This window comes from Manis javanica, chromosome 1 (assembly GCF_040802235.1).
Source record: "Manis javanica isolate MJ-LG chromosome 1, MJ_LKY, whole genome shotgun sequence".
In the NCBI taxonomy this organism is placed as follows: domain Eukaryota; kingdom Metazoa; phylum Chordata; class Mammalia; order Pholidota; family Manidae; genus Manis; species Manis javanica.
Window position 1 is genome coordinate 198,855,248 of NC_133156.1, and position 13,291 is coordinate 198,868,538.

Sequence of the window (13,291 nt, forward strand, 5' to 3'; positions counted from 1 at the left end):
AGATTTGGGTGGGAGGGGTGGCTATCTACTCAACCTTCAGTCACCCAAGACAAGCCTTGTAAGTAAGTTCCCTTGCTTATGAAACTCTCCCTCTACCAGTCTGGAGTAAACTGCCTCTTTCTCTGGCCTTTCCTTGTCTCCGTGTATAGGGATCAGTTTGTGAACCAACAAGCAGCAACTGAGGGCAGCAGAGGCTCGTCTGATTTCAGAGTTTAAGAAACTGTGTAATGCCCATGAAGTGCGCACCTCACATTGGTAAATGTGAAATGTCTCTTGTCTTTCAAATTATATGTACAATTTTTCAAATATCTATTAAGTTGTTAGAACACAAGTGTTTGTTAAGTCATTTTGTCCTAACCTGAATCAATGGAATGGTTAAATGTTTCTTTTGGTCTAGGGGTGCCATGAAATTACCGGGACATGAAGAGTGCTGTGAATCAAGAAAATTTGGGTCCTTTGATCTATGCCAACAATGCAGTGCTAGATGAGATAAAAAAAATTATGGAGGAAAGATAGTTTTGAGGCTGGGTTTCTTATTAACCATTTTAGCATAATTTTTTCTAATAAGGTTAGAAAATTCATTCAATATTCTTTTCAAAGACCAAATTGGAAAATTACACTAGACTTATTCTTAAATCCTATTTAGTCCATTATGAAGAGTGATGCAATATCAGGCATGTAATAAACTTTCAAAATATTTGTGGAATGAATTAACAAAAGTGTATGAATTATATTTAAGAACAAAATAATTGTTCTAAATTATCAAGTTCTTTTCAGTTTCCATTAGATTAGCTTTTATAATCAGAGTATTCCAGTGAATGTAGGTATTGTTCAAGGAACTGAGTTCAAACAAACAAACATGTATTCTCCCCTATGTTATTACATGTTGTTTTGATGGTAGGGAAACAAGAACCTTGTATATGTCTTCAATTTATGCCAAAAGAGGTGGGTGATACCTTTTGTCTGTGGAAAAAGTGCTAATCCCATCTGCTCCTGTCAAAGAAGGAACAGTATGAAATATTCATTAAAAATAGAAAGCAATATTCACAGGGCTGAAAATGCAAATTATCCAGAAAGATGTAAAATCAAAGGGAAAACCTTTCTTTCCAGAATTTGTTGCCTTCTACCCAAAAGTTTGCCCCATTAATCATTTTAATTTTGTTATATTCTAAGATGGCCCCCAGTGATCTCCACCTCTGAGTATTTATGTCTGGGCAGCATTTGTGACTTATCTCTGAACAATAGAATATGCAAGGGTGATGGGATGTCATTTTGTAATAAGGTTATTTAAGACTGTAACTTCTGTCTTGCTTGCAGACTCTCTAAATTGATTTTCTTCCTTCCTGGCTTTGGTGAAGTAAGCTGTCATTTGGGAAGTTGTCTGTGGAAGGAATTAAGGGTGACCACTTGCCAATAGTCAGCAAGGAGGTTAGGCCTCATTCAGAAAACCTCAAGGAACTGAATCCTGCTAAAGGCCATGTGGATTTGGATCCTTCCCCAGTTGAGCTTCAGGTGAGACCCAGCCCTCACTGACAAGCTAACCACAGCTTTGTGGAAGACACCAAATCAGAGGACCCAGCTAAGCCAAGCCAGAATTTTTGATCCACAGAAACTGTGAGCTAATAAATGTGCTTGGTTTATAATTGCTAAGCTTGTGACAATATAACAAAGCTTGTGCTGTATAACAAAGATAACTAATGCATGCATTCTTCCAGGAATATTTATAAATGGAACCATACATGGACTCTTTGGTAATTTGCTTCTTTTTATTCTTTGAAGAGGATGTATTAATGTAAAGTACCAAAGGAGAAAAAAAGTTCTTAAGTAGTCTATTTTCCTGTTCTTAATGTTTCTGGACAGCAATGGTATTTACAAGTGGTATATAGAGAGAAGGAGCTTTCACTTTTCTCTCTGATCATACACTGGTCTTCTCTAAATTCTCAAACCATTCCATATTTCTCGCTACAAGTGTATCTAATCTTTGATTTTCAGCTGGGGGAGATTTGGCCTCCCCTTTCACTCCACCAAGGGGGTTATTTGGCAATGTTTGGAAATTTTTTGGGTACTGGAATTGGGAGAAGGGAAAGGGTGTTATTGGTATCTAAAGGGTAGGGATCAGGGATGCTGCTAAACATTTAAAGTGCACAGGACAACCCACCCCAACTCACAACAAAGAATTATTTGACTCAACATGTCAGTAGTGCTGAAGTTGAGAAACCCTGATCTAAATTATATATTAACAAAAAGCTAATATTTTTTATCTCCAGTTGTTTGGCTTCTGAGTTTATCTCTGGTTGGCTACAAGTTTTGGTGGAAAGAGAATGGTATTATGCATTGGGACCCCTTAAAACAATATCAAGGAGTAGCCAGAAGACAGGGGAGAATGTAGGAGTAGGGTCTCATGGAAACCAGGATGATATTGTGCTCAAGAGGGAGTGGCTATTATGGTCAACAGCTTCTGAGAGGTCTAGTGAATCAGGAATTAGAGTTTTTATAATTTAAAAGTTTTGACTTTCCTAATGACCTTCAGAGGCATTTGGATGAGAAGATGAAACTAGAGCAGATACTCTGGAAGAGTGAATGAATGGTGGGGAAATGGAAACAACCAGCACTATTTCCTCTTTCTTGGGCTTTTGAGAAGAAGCAAGAGGGAGGATGATAGCTAGAGGGGAACCCAGGAAAGGGGGAAGGCTGAACATGTTTGTGTAATAAATGGAGAGACTAATATGGAGGAGATACTGAAGACCATGCAAAAAAGGGAAAATGTGTGGAGAATGCCCTTGAGGTCAGAGGGAGAGAAATTAGAGCACAAGTGAAGGGACTGGCTCTGCTTAGAAATGATTTCTCTTCTGTGAGTGTAGAGATGTGGAGAAAGTAGGATGCAAATGGTTTGTACAACAGAGGCCTCCTTGAGGTAGTGGGCGAGGGAGGAGAGGCAGCTGCTGCAGCTTTCCCTTGACAGCCTCTTCTCTGACTTGCCAAAAAAGGTGGTGCCATTTTCTGAGATCTCAGAGGGAAGAGGTAGAATATGGAGCCTACAGGGACTGTGAAACTGATAGTTTGGCATCAAAATCCTGTGGGAGAAGGATCAACAAGGGGCTGCTCTGTTATCTGTACCTTTGTTTTAAAATTCAAATTGGCTTTACATTTTTTAAATTGAAATATATTTGACATATGACATTGTGTAAATTTAGAGTGTACGACATGCTAATTTGATAAGTTTATATATTGCAATATGATTACCATGGTAGCCTTGGCTAGCACCTCTTTCACATCATGTAATTAGCATTCCTTTTTTGTAGTGGAAATCATTAACATCAAATAATTAGCAAATTTAATGTTTATTATACAATATTGTTTTCTGTAATCATTATACTGTGTGTTAGATCTTTAGGACTTATTTATCTACTAGTTGCAAATTAGCCTTACTTTCTTTATAATGTTTTAGAGTAGTTTCTGGGGAGGTTGGGAGTGAGAAATCTGGTCACTCACATTTACAACCAGGTCAGGCCAGAACTCTCAGATTCTCACATTCTGATGTCCCCAGACTATCCTCCCAAGTCAAACCGAGGAGGCTGGTGGGGTGGGGTGGTAGTACTCTATCTGCTGCTTTCTTGTCCCCTGTGACCAAATTTGTGGAACCCTCGTCCTCATGTCTGGCTTTTCTCCCACACTTAGCGTTCCCCATATGTGATGTGTGCTGCCTCCCCATAGCTGTTGAGAGTGTTGGTGCCATAGTATATAACCCATCTCAGACCCAGGGGCATCAGAACTCCTGCCTGGACTTTTGGCAAACAGGATCTCTTGCAAGAGTAGTTCAGAAAGTGTGGTTACTAACTGTGATGTTGTTTGCATCCCAAGCTGTTGGAATTTCTGAGTACTTTAATGGCCCATAGAGACAACAGGATGGAACATTTCAGGTAGATGCCATACTGGGAAGCCCAGGAAAAGTTGGCCCAAAGGCAACTACCTGCTTCACCTCCTTGCAAGAATGACTTGAGAATACTTTGCCCCACTGACTTCAGTTTCTGAAATGCTCATGGTACTCACCACTATCCACAGCCCTAACACAAAGGGAGCTTGAATGTTTTATTTGCATCTCTAAATTCCTGCAAAGGTTTTAAAGTTATCTTACCCACTGGTAATTGTAAAAAACAGTGATACTCAGATAGTGCATATTTAAGCTTGCCTTTCCTCTCCACATAAAAGTGCATGCTAATGGTTGCTGGATAATTAAAATTAAAGCACATTCAATAGATAAACAAATTAAAGTGGAGCAAATTATGTGCATGCCTCCCTAAACAGCACACACATTATTGGAGAGGGCAACTCTAATTATTCAAGGATATAGCAAGAGCTATTGAAGGAACTATTGATTTTTTTAAGATAAGAAAGTGTCTTCAGTACTAATGGGTAGTATTTGTTTACAAGCTAAATTCTTTGTAATACTGTAAAAATTAAAAAGGAAATTGGATCAAAGATACCCAAACCTTACATACTTATCAGAACTTACTAACCAACAGATCATGATCTGCTAGTGTTATTTTTAACATTTATTTTTGATTACAAGGTAATACATGCATTTATTTCCTATGTAAATGTTAACATAATTCTGGCCATTCCCAAATTTCCAAGCCTTCTTCAGAGGTAAAATTTGCAACTGGTTTGGTTGGACCGTGTTTTCTAATGCATTTTAAATACATTTACATGTATTTACCCATATGTATTTTAGAATGTTTTACTGTGGATTTTTTGTTTGATTATTTGTTTTTTGGTAGATGTACGTTTTTCTAAAATGCACTTATCATTCAGTAATATGCCTTAGAGCTTTTTGATAATGGTACACATAAATTTACTTCAATATTTCTCCCTACTTCATTTCCTTTTCTTCTTAGTATACTTGTATCAAAGCAGTAAATACCTAGATTAAATAGATTACAAGGGGCAAGAAAGGCTTATAATAAGATGCAACAATCTGCTTCAGGGCCAATAGGCCTGGTCCCACTTCTCAGAGGCAAACTCTTTGAGCAGTTGCCTAGATTATTATAATCTCCAGATGTCTAATAATCTTTATCGATATCATTATTAATGAGTCATCAATTTCAGATACCATACTGACTTCCTGTTTGATGAAACATGGTTAGCTTTACACTATTGCTACCTAACCTCCCTTTCCCCTGAGTTATAGTCAGATTTTCAGTTGTGTGGTGTATCAGCATCCTTATCCCTTATGTTGTTCAAAAGTTGGCTGTGCATTATATCTGGACTCCTGATTTTGTATTATTGATGATGCTACCTCTTCTCTCAGCTTTCCTTTCCACCCTTCCAATTTATTTTATAATCATATCCTTTATAATGTTAACCTAGATGACATGCTGTGTTTATGAGATGAATCTAAAAGTTGAAATCAACAAACATTTACGTTATTGTAAGTATGCAAATATTTCATGTATAAAGAATATACTATCTATGATTTTTTTCTTATATAGCTTTCAGTTTTTGTTTCTGATGGCACTTTCTTTTCTTTCACTATTTGCCTTTATCATATCCTTAAAAAAAGCCTTTCAATAAAGTATGCATTGTACTTGCCAGAGATCTTCCTCTCAGGAACATCCATTCCATTGTTCTCTAGGACTGCTGACCAGCCTTTATCTTGGGACATCTCTCTGCTTCTCTAGAATGTTCCTCCTATTTTTGTTCCTTACATCTTCTTGCTCCAGGATTTTCTCAAGTTACTTATTAAGAAATGGTCTGTGAGGGGTAAATTTTATGAGCATGTTTGAAAATAGTTTTTCTATTGTTAAACTTGATTGGTAATTTGGTTGGGTAAGAATTCAAGTTTCAAAATTATTTCTCCTTACTAATGAAGTCATCTAGTATTATTGTGAGCAGTCTGAAGGCAATCAGTCTGTTATTCCTGTTAGTGACCTACCTAAAATCTCTTAGCATCTTCACTCTTAGTGTTGTAAAAATTAACATTGGCTGAGTCTGGGTCTTTTTCATTAAATGTGGACCTTCAGATTTGAAGTCTCATGTTCTTCACTTATGGGAAACTTTCTTGTATTATTTCTTAGATAATTTTTCTCTTTCGTTTTCTCTGTTGTCTCTAGATTTCCTATCAGATTGGAATGTCTGATGCTTAGGTCATATGGATTAATTCTCCATTTATATTTTTTTTCACTTTTCTGCCTTTCATTCTCCTTTTTGGGATATTATTACATTGACTTAATTCCAAACTGTTTGTTCATTTTTTAAAACTTAAAATATTTTCAACGTGAAAATTTCTGTTTTTTTCACTACCTTTCCTTTTTAAGTAGTTTCTTACTGTTTAATGTATAAAACAATCATCTTGAGATTTTTGAGGGTAATGATTAGAGATTTTTAGAATTTTGTTGCATTCCTCTAAATTATTCTTTCTGGAATCATTTTTTTTATTTTTAAATCTTTTTCTGTGTCTTTCTTTTGGAAATTTTCTTCAAGTGTTACAATTTAGGATTTAGGGTGACTTTTTTTCATCATTTAGGATGAGGGTGAAAAGTTGTTTGGGGAACTTTGTATATGGGGTCAGGGCTTACCTCCTGGAGTCCTCTGCTTTAGGACAATTGTTCAGAGAACTCTAAATGGAAGAAGGTGGAGGGGATAGATGACCAGCTGCTCTCCGTGCAGGAAGGCTGATAGGTTAGCAGGATAACTTCACAGGACCCCTAGCTCAGAAGGGTCTTACCTGGGGTTTAATGCTCTGTGTTCCCTGTCTTGAAATTATTAATAATTTTATCTTCATATTTATGTTTTGTATGTGGAAACATATGTTAAAAAAAGCTTGGATAGCTTGAGTCCCTGAATGACAATGGGGAATAAAGCTGACCCTTTGGACCCACACTGAATATGTAGTATGAATGAGAAATAAAATTTAAAGCAGCAATTTTAAGGCTGTTTGTTACTGCAACATAACATAGCCCACACTGACAGAAACAGATATTTTACATTGTAGTGGGTATTGTTGCATTAAAGCCAATATCATGGGGCATTAGCTTATTAGGTGGGTGCTGGTTGGAAGAAAACTTTTATTAGAAGGTAGAAAAATGGGAAATTGTCTCCTGGGATAATTTGGATGGAAGCTCATGTAACTACTTAATTTGCATCTCTAGAAAAAGAGGCAGAATATTGAATGTTAGTAATGTGCACTGGTTGCTGTACCATTTACTCTGACAAGATACTTCTTGGGAGATGAATTCAGATTAGAACTGGCCAATTTACAGGCAAGAATAAAAGTAACAAAGTCCATAAATTCAAGGAAATGTAGGGTTGGAGAAGGCAACTTTCTCTTAGTATCAGAGAGTAAAATATAAAATTGAAAAAGATTCTAGTCAAGAAAGACTGATTAAATTAAAATGTATGGGCATCACATTTATTGTCAAATCCTCTGAATGGATAAAGGTACTTCCTTCAGTGTCCAGCTAAACATATGGACCAAGTAAATCTTTTCAACTGGACAAAATTGCTTAGGAATAAAAGACTAATGTGAACAGAACCCTCTTCTAATCTTTTTTGGACATACAGTAAGAATAAGAAGTGAACGTTATTCTTTTTCTAAATCACTGAGTTTTGGGGCTTCCAAGACTGATACATTGGCTTTAATTTATTATCTTTTTCTTCTTCTGTAAAATGGGATTAATTTTACTTGATCTTTGTCCTCCACAAAAATTGTACCACAGATTTGTTCATTAGCATTCGCTTACGGAACATCTTTCACATTCTAAACTTCTGCTAGGCTTTAGGAAATCAAACCTGATCTTATTCTTGTAAGAGTCAAACAATTAAAAGTGCTGTGTGATTATTAAGTATAGTAGACTTTGTCTTATAAAGGAAACTCAGCTGTCCCAGCATTGAAAGGGAAGTTGTCAAAGAAGAATTCCTAGACAAGTCAAAGCTCACTGAATTTTCAAGAATACCCGAGAGTTATGTCTAGCAGAGACCATAGCAATGATGTTGGAAGAAGGTCTAAAATAGGGAATCAGTAAGTGTTTGCAGCGTAGTGGTGGTGGATATGGTTGGAGGGATAAAGGGAAGACAAAACATTAGTCTCTTGGGTGCTACATCAAGGAATTAGACCTTTCCTAAACCGAATCACAAATGCAAAGATTTTAAATATGGAGAGAAAAAATAAAAATTACTTTTTTAAAGAAATACTACCATGGCAACAATAGAGTCTAATATGGAGGGGGCAGAAATTAGTAAACAAGTTTACTCAGATAATACATGGAAAACAATAGAGTGGCAATAAGGGTGGAAAGAGGGGAGACATTTGAGAAGTATTTAGGAAATATTAGCACTAGGATTTGAATACTGGTTGACTCTGAGGTCTCTATAGGTGGGAGTGAATGAGAGGTGGTGATTCTATCTATTGAGATTGGAAGATAACAAAGGGAAGATTCTGAGGGAAAAACGGTGTGTTCCATGTTGTCTATGTAGTTTGCTATATGTCTCTGTGTCATAAAAGAAGCAAAGTTCAATAGACAGTTGGCTTTATAAGACTTGCTCCTAGACCCAAGGTTTGAGCAAGAAACCTATATAGAGTCATTATCATTCAAGAAATAGATGTTGAGGTTATCTAGAGAGATGGATAAAGGCAGAGCTCAAGGATGAAGCCATGGGGAATATAAATATTTAATCACATATAACAGCTGACTTTTTACTGAGTACCTACCATGAACCAGGCACTGTGTAAAGAGAATAACATGCATTATTTTATTTAATTTCAACTATATCATATAAGAGACAGTTGCTGCTCTTATATTTGTTTTATAGAGGAGAAATCAGAAACCTCATAGTGGCAGTTTGCCCATGGTCATGGAGCTGCTAAGTGGTAGACTTGGGACTCCAACTCAAGTGATTTGATTCTTGAATCAGTAGCTCATTGTATTTAGAGAGTGAGCCTGAAAACAGCCAGGAAGGTGTGAACCAGGCTAGAAGGAAACCTGGATGAGATGGGTGTACCAAAAGCCAAGGAGGAAAAGATTTTCAAAGAAAATTCGGTGAGTGAAGGATTATGTAATAAAAGATGGGATGCTGTGGGGATACCTAGGAAAGCAGCATGCCTAAATGTTTCTGATGACTGAGGCAATATTAGTGAACATGGCAAGAGTGCAGGACACGAGTCCATGAGGTGAGAAGGGACTAGAGAGGACAGAGTGGACATGTTGGATGTAAACTGCTTTCTAGTACACTCGTGGCCAGGGATGACCTGAGATTTGGTGCATGTGTGTGGGAGGTCTTTTATTTTATTTTGTTTTTATTTTTAATGAGAAATATGTGATCATGGTTAGAGGCCAATTAAACAGAATTAATAGGACAAAGAGGAAGAGAGTAAGATGACTGAAATGGGGGAGAATATGTCCAGGAAGGAGGTAGAAGTTTAGCTTGGCTAGAAGAAAGGACACTTCTGTTGAGAAAGGAGAGAAAAAAAATTAAGGAACGTTCAAAACCAGGAAAATTTGCAGGGGAAGAAAAAACAGTTGAGGTATTTCTCCTATAGATATGAAAACATTTGAGAGAGGCAAATATTCTGCATACATGTATTAAACCTTTTAAGAATTAATAATATGAACAAATTTTCAAGTTACTCAATAGAAAGTTTCAAGTTACTTACTTGAAAGCAAGCAAGTCTTAAAAATTTGTGAGTCTCTGTATCTAGAAAGGATGTCAAGATTTTTTTCTACTCAGTCTGTACAAGCATTTCTGCTTTGTGACTAGAAGATAGTCATTTTAATATGGACTTGGTTATAGTCAAGAGGAATTGCACTGGCCCTTCATGTTACAGGTTTAGGTGAAATCGACACAAGTTTTCAGAGTAAACCCTGTAAATCCTCTCTGGAAAGGGAAGTAACCTCCATGTCTCTCACTCTATCTTCCCTGGACACTTTTATGTTGACTTGATGCCTAACATGGGAAACTCTATGCCTTAGTCATCTCAGGCTGCCATAATGAAATACCATAGACTAGGTTTAAACAACAGACATTTATTTCTTACAGTTCTGGAGGCTGGGAGGTCCATGACCATGGTTCTGGTATGGTTGGATTCTGGTGACAGTTTCCTTCTTGGTTTGCAGATGGTACCTTCTTGCTGTGTCCTCACATGGCAGAGAGAGAAAGCACTTGTGCAAGCTCTATGGTCTCTTCTTATAAGGGCACTAATTTCATCATGAGGGCCACACTCTTATGGACTCATCGAACCTAATTATCTCCCAAAGGGCCATCTCTAATTACTATCACATTGGGGGTTAGGGTTTCAATATACAAATTTTGGGGGGACATGAACCTTCAATCCATTATATTCTGTAATCCTGGGAGACTTGTTTCCCTTAGAATAACTCCTGTTCCTTTTGCTTTCATGTTATCCAGGTAAAGCAATGTTGGTGAACTATATTTACTCAAAAGGGTTCAGGTAGCTTTGTACTTTTGAAAGATTACTGTATTTATTTGCTAAATCCATGAGAAAAACCATTTGTGTTTTTAAATCATCAAATCTTCTTTCTCTGACTTAAAGAAGGCATCATAAAATATATACATTTGTGCATGCTGAGCAGCCACGTGACATAATTAATGTATGTCTCTTTTTCATCTCTAGGTTCTCTGTGTCTACCTTCTAAATTTTGGGCACATTTCTTTGGTTGTTGTTATTGTTAAAATTTTTGCTATGCCCTCACAGAGATTTTATTTTCTTAAGGCAGAATTTCCTAAAATCTGAAGCAGGGGCTTTATTGCATACTGCTTGCCTTTTATTTCTTTTGAAAGCTGTTTTTCAATCTGCTTTAGTGGATCAAAACAGCATTCTAAACAGCTGAATTGTTGAAATGTTTGGGGGTGACTAGGATTTGGAAAATGACTCCCACACAGGCTGGGCTGGCATTTGGGGGAGCAGTATCCTGGACTACCTTGTGACAGACAAGGTAGTTGCAAGTGAGAGATGTTTTCCAAGCCTATTGCTGGTAAACCCATATGTCTGAGTGCTCAGGGATGAGTGTGCACTATGCTCATGCCCTCAGTGACAAGGACAGTGCCTGAAAAATCCATTGTGCTGTTTGGTAGGAAAGGCCACATTGGGAGAGGATTTTGAACTGCCTTTTCACCCTCAGAATTAGATTGTTGCATTTATTTCAGCAGCAAACATTTCCCACCTCAATGAGACTACTTTATTTTACTGTGTTAAATACTTAAAAAGTGAATTATAGGGACTGTTACACCAACTCAGTAAGGTATCATACAGTTGGATTATTTTGGGAACTCCTTTTAAAACATAATCCTGGCTCCATCTAGGATAATTCTATTTTGAAATGGGGTGGACATTTATGATCAGTGACTGTTAGGCTCCTTGGCCATAGTCCAAGGGGATGCCGGCCATAGTGCAGCTGGTTATGTATTTTGAGATCTTGAATTCGTAACAACTGGAAATACTCAGTAGCTTTTCAGGGAGCATGATACCAATCTTACCAACATTGTATGAAATAAAGTATAATGTAGAGGTTAGTAGCACACCCTGGAGTTAGACACCCTGAATCTAATTCTTATGGGTCTATCTATTCTTCTAGATATTCTAAATTCTGCCCCCTTTGATCAAATCCTGTCTACAGGGAACTGAACTGGAATTTAGAACCACTATCCAAAATTTAGACAGTATTTGTTGTTTTAGTCAGGTAAGTTAACACAATAAGATTTTGTTTCTTGCTCATGTCAGGGTCTAATTCAGGTTGAATGGCTCTCCTTGGAGATACTCCTCTAAGGGTATAAGCTCCTTCCATTGTGTGGCACTGCCGTCTTAACCATGAGCCTTTAAGACTAGTGGTGGAAGAAGAAAGCAAGGTGATGTTATGCCAATGTCTGTATGAGGCGTGCATTGCTTTGAGCCCAGTCACATGGCCCCAGCTTAATCACACGTCTAGGAAATTAGAGTTTCTGTGTGTGCAGGAAGTGGAAATGAAATTGAGGCAGTCTCTGTTACATATGGTCCCGCAGACACATTTTTACAGGGTTCTGATTAAGTCAGTTTAAAAAACAATTCAGTGCCACATTATCTTATTTTTATTGTATAAAAATGCTGTTGAATAGTGTCTTCTGCATGTGAATCCCTAGTAGAATGCTGGGCCACTAGTGGAATCCCTAGTGGGGTGCTGATATTAACTTAAGAATAGTTGTCTTCTCCTAGGAAAACTGTTAGTATTTTTCTTATGGGAACTGAATTGAGACCAGATCTCCCTTTTCAAGTTGGCAGGCTACTAGAAAGTTAAGAGCCAAATTTGTTGCCCATCTGTAGCAGCTATATTCCTTGCTCAATTCTATGCTCCTTAGACTTAGTTTTCTTATATTGTTTCTTTCACAACTAGTTCATGTTATTTTTGTTGTATTTTTTAAATCCTTATAAGTCACAATAAATTTTTTTTTGAAACAAGGTGGGGCATAAGTAAATAGGTAAGCAAACTGCTTTATGTAGAGATATATCTCATGGAAATAGTTAGCACTGAGTCCATTAATTGACAAAGCTTCTCTTCCTTAAATCCTTTGAAAGAGGACAATCCCATCAGTGACAATGGCTCTATTTGGTAGTGATACTCAGCTTCAGAGGTAGGGAGGATAAACTTCATAGGAAGTCTTCTCAGAATGGTCAAGGAGGGGAGGAAGGTGGGATTCACCTCCTTCAGATGACACAGGTATTTCAATAGTCACTTCCTTCCTTCAATGCCTTCCTTCACTTCAGTATTGTCAAAGCTCTGTCCTTTCTTCATATGCTCATAGCATGTTTTATATTTATTTCATATGTAAATATTCATTTAACAAAAGGGAGAATCCCCTTTTTTCAGAGTATCTTCTTGGCCAGAGAGAAACCAAGTACAAGCCTGCTATAGACAGTATCTCTTTTTTTCCTGAGAAAAAAAATTGAGTTATCTTTTCCATAACATCACTTCAAATTATCCTAAGAAGGATTTATTTTCCTCTCTTTGCTCATTTTCCCCAGAAAAAATGCTTCATACTGTCCAGGGAAGGCGGAGTGCTAGAGAGGGAAAGAACTTTGAAAGGAAATTTTTAAAAAGAATTTGGGTCTTGTCTTTCTTACTGCACTACATGTGTGGTGAATTTGAATTGGAAATTGGAAAAAACTAATTGGCTTAGCTAATATAGTCATACATACTTCACAAATAGAGGACACAGATGTACCTTAAAGATAAATTTGACAGACCTGAGAGAAAGATAGTACATTCATGATTAGTTTACCTTGTGCCCAGGTCCTACTAACTGA

At 37.1% G+C, this 13,291-nt stretch overlaps 1 long non-coding RNA gene across 1 annotated transcript in view; it reads left to right on the forward strand.

Annotated features, from left to right (window-relative positions):
* The window catches only part of LOC140843525 (uncharacterized), a 617,732-nt gene that overhangs the window by 54,989 nt on the left and 549,452 nt on the right, over positions 1-13,291 (forward strand). The window contains exons 2-3 of the long non-coding RNA XR_012121369.1: positions 150-255; positions 1,318-1,512. This is a non-coding gene — a long non-coding RNA (uncharacterized lncRNA). The remainder of the gene's footprint in view (positions 1-149; positions 256-1,317; positions 1,513-13,291) is intronic.